Consider the following 3,821-nt stretch of genomic DNA (forward strand, 5'->3'; position numbering starts at 1 on the left):
CAGAACTTTGCACCTGGACACTTACAGGACACTTCATTAACATTGGACACTTACAGGACACTTCATTAACATTTTTGTAACATTCAGGGGTGTGGTGGACATTTATATAAATTATTTAATTTTACCACAGACATACAAATGAGCAAACAATAATATTACCAGAAACACAAAGAGCTGTAGCCTTAAATGACCTTAACAGATCTGTAACTCTTGAGAGAGAATGCACAAATAGAACCAAATGTAGCCTACCCTTACGGGTCCATATTGTTCCATTGGTACACATTCAAAGTCATGGGGTCCTTGAAAATAAAAAGTTATGGGGTCCTTGAAAATAAAAGGTTTGAGAATCGTACTGTCCTGTACTGTATATTATTATTTACTCCTTTATTATATATATATTTTTTGTATAGGCCTATAGGGTTTATGTAGTCCTTTAATGGCAATGTGTAGGCTACATATGTTTTAATGCAGACTAATAAAAATAAGGCAACATAAACACAATTGAATAAGTTTGAATGCTTAATGAACAGTAAAGACATCAGGATTAGGATTAACCAGGATTAACCTGGCTGTTAGTCTGGTCCGGAGCAGGCTAAAACCACAGCATTAGTTTCCATTGTGAGTTTTGGGCATTGCTTTCATGAAACTGAATCAAGCCTCAACATATCCAGGTTAACTGGCTAAATTAATCTGGCAAGATTAACCAGTTTTCATGAAACCGGTTTATCGCTGATCCAGGATATATATATTCCACGTTTCGTGAAACAGGCCCCAGGTTATACCTGGCAAAAATAAATGAATAGTACTACATGTACAGCTCAATGGGTTTCAAACACAATACAGAAATGTATTACATTGTACTGTTGTCAAACATGCTGTCCTTGCCATCCTCTCTTTCACAACCACACTGCACACACAACGCAAAAATCAATCATTGACATGTTATTTCTTCATAACTTTAATCATTAAGAAAAAACGAACGGAAGACTTGCAAATCAAGCCAATCAGATTCACAGTCATGACAGGAAAAAAAAATCATATCAGAACAGAAACTCCTTCAGTAACCTATAGTAGATTTGCATAGTATGTAAAGTAAGTGGCCACACAGCAGCTAGAGGCAGAGCAGAGACGTGAGGCCACACACACACACATTTAGCCTAAAATTTAGACTCGTAGATGTAATCGATAAATACATCTACGAGAGTCTAAATATTAGGCTACATCAACTTCACTTCAGAGCTCTTGTGGCCCTTAAAGTGCTAGAGGTTCAGGACCTCTCCCTATCGGACATGACATGCTGTAGGATTGTACGTCTAAAAATACAAGCAGGCTGGTTTTCCCCCTCTGTAAAACATTACTTTTATGAGGTGATTTCAAAACGTGGCAACATCATGATTTGTGAAACTGAACAGGTTACACGTATGTAGAACAAAGAGATGTGCTTTAACCACTTAAACCCTACTTCATTGACCGGAGTTCCCCAGGGCTCTATAATAGGTACCCTCCTTTTTCCACTCTACTCCAAATCTCGTCTCTGAATCTACAAGCACACATCAAGTGACAACATGCCATGTTATGAAGTGCAGAGCTGATATTTTCGGCAAATGTTTGCTCCGGTATTGGGACGCTACAATTCAAGTGGTTAACATGGAGTGCGTTGAGTGTACATGTACCAGAACAATCATCTTTATTTATATAGAATGCTCCAAGTGTGTCAATTCTCCTAAATCAAAGCATAAAAAAGCTTCTCTGCTGTTCACTGCTCTTTGACGCAAGCTGTAGAGACTAGAGGTTGAGCTCGGAGCAGCTATAGGTGGCTTTTAGTAGAGGGTTAAAGAGTGAATACACGGTCCTGTAATTCAATGCCCACAGCCAACTGTGTGCCTGTGCAGGGTCTCAATTTTTTGATTTCAGTACAGTGATCAATTAAATTGCCAACATCCGATGTCCCTGTAATCTCATGTAAATTAATTAATCTGAAGACAATCACTTTCTCCCAGACCACATTGCTAGGACTGTAAAGCACTGGTAATAAACCACAATACAGCAAGCCACCACCATAAAATAGTGGCATCAAAAGACGATGCTCGATTTGGTTCAAAGTCTGCCTGCGGTAGTTTTATAACAGATAAAACATCTTGTGCAATATCAGATTAAAGTACACGATATTATATTACAGATGGTTCGAACCCATTTACAATTTGACATGGTCAAACCCATTTAAGTGGTACAATGAATGGAACGATGAAATGAGATTCCCAAAGTGAAAGACCACGTTCACAAAGTTACTCCCATATGTACAGTGCCCCAGGAAACTATTACAGAATACTCATACAATATGTACAGATTGTGCATACTGCTAAATGTGCCTTCTAAAACCCATACAGTAGAATGTCAGTGAGTTATGGCTCTCCCCCTGCTGATGAAAAACAGAAACTCCATAAATAAACAAAAGTAACATGCTATACAATTTTAAAATCCAATACCCAAAGATACATTAAAATGTTTACACATCAGAAGATCAAGCTATTAACCCGAAATAAAATAAATAACAGTAGTTACGACAGTAACTTCAAGGGGACGGTATCACATTGATAAAATACAACATTCGTGCCAGTTCAATTCAATAAGAATGGTTCCCTAAACCCAGTAACAAAAAAATTCCCATGACACAAGTGAATTTTCTGGCTAGAATATTCACTTACATTCAAGTAGTCCCTAGTAAGGGGGATACTGTATGTATATTAACATACAGCAGAATAATAATACATTATTATTTGGTATTATTATTGGTATTATAATCCTTTTGACTTGAGGAAGTGCATTGCCAGTTCTGTTGCACCAGATAATATTAAGTCCATGACTGAAGGGGGAATCTGACCTAGCAGGAAGAAGGCCCATTTATACTCAACATTAAGTCCATGTACAGATATGGACAGAGACTTTTGTCTGTTCGCTTTATACACGAAAGGTCCTTTCGCCTTTCCGGGTATGGGCATGACTTTTGTCTGTTTAACATGCTCATTTCGTCTGTCTTTCTGTGCATATTCTGAAAGCTTACGGATATGGATGGACGAAACGCTGAAGGGCCTCCAGAAATCGTGATTGTAGAGAAGGCTGGGCGAAGAGTTTTTAAAAGTTAGTTTTCGAACATCTACGGTATGATATATCGGAATTTCGCTTAAAATGAGCACAGGGACAAACAGTTATTACAGAACAGCTTTCTTTTAACAAGTATATTATTGCGACCTCCTCGACCTCGTCAAAACTTTTGACTCTGACCTGCCCTCAAGTGGATATATTGCATGGAGGTCACAACATGATAATTTATTATGATCAGTGCTTTTACTCATTAAGAAACTAGGCATTCTAATTGGCATCCTTGTCATAAATTACATAGGAGCTAATTTTTATAATCTTCACCAATGCTTATTGGTCTTGAATTTCACTCAAAGAGCCTAAAACAGGCTATAGAGGGATGCGAGAATACTTCACCCGAGTGTTGTCAGTGGACGACTTTTAAAACATTTAAAGGGCCTTAAACACCATTATTAAAACATTTTAAAATAGTACAAAATGTGACATCGATGCTAATGTAAAGGACGGATACAAGTATGTGAGCCGCGATCATTTGAATATGTCTCGTTCATTTATATAAAAGGGAGTATAAATGGGCCTTACAGCTTTTAAAGCAACTGGTCTTTAAACATGCTTGTGAATACAGACACAATAGACGTGCGCACGCACGCACACACATGCGCACACACACACACACACACACACACACACACACACACACACACACACAGGAGAAACTCCTT

The 3,821-nt window shown here is 38.0% G+C and overlaps 2 long non-coding RNA genes across 2 annotated transcripts; one reads left to right on the forward strand and one right to left on the reverse strand.

Annotated features, from left to right (window-relative positions):
- Positions 1-942: 942 nt before the first annotated feature.
- Positions 943-1,760, reverse strand: LOC310854161. The gene is made up of 2 exons (XR_014568873.1): positions 1,668-1,760; positions 943-1,404 (listed from the first exon to the last, which is right to left on the reverse strand). It is a non-coding gene; the product is annotated as an uncharacterized lncRNA (long non-coding RNA).
- A 1,382-nt stretch (positions 1,761-3,142) lies between these two features.
- On the forward strand, positions 3,143-3,559 carry LOC310854162. Its single transcript, XR_014568874.1, has 2 exons — positions 3,143-3,261; positions 3,312-3,559. It is a non-coding gene; the product is annotated as an uncharacterized lncRNA (long non-coding RNA).
- Positions 3,560-3,821: the final 262 nt, after the last annotated feature.

The sequence above is a fragment of the Protomyctophum parallelum genome (assembly GCF_964188405.1).
Source record: "Protomyctophum parallelum genome assembly, chromosome: 23".
In the NCBI taxonomy this organism is placed as follows: Eukaryota; Metazoa; Chordata; class Actinopteri; order Myctophiformes; family Myctophidae; genus Protomyctophum; species Protomyctophum parallelum.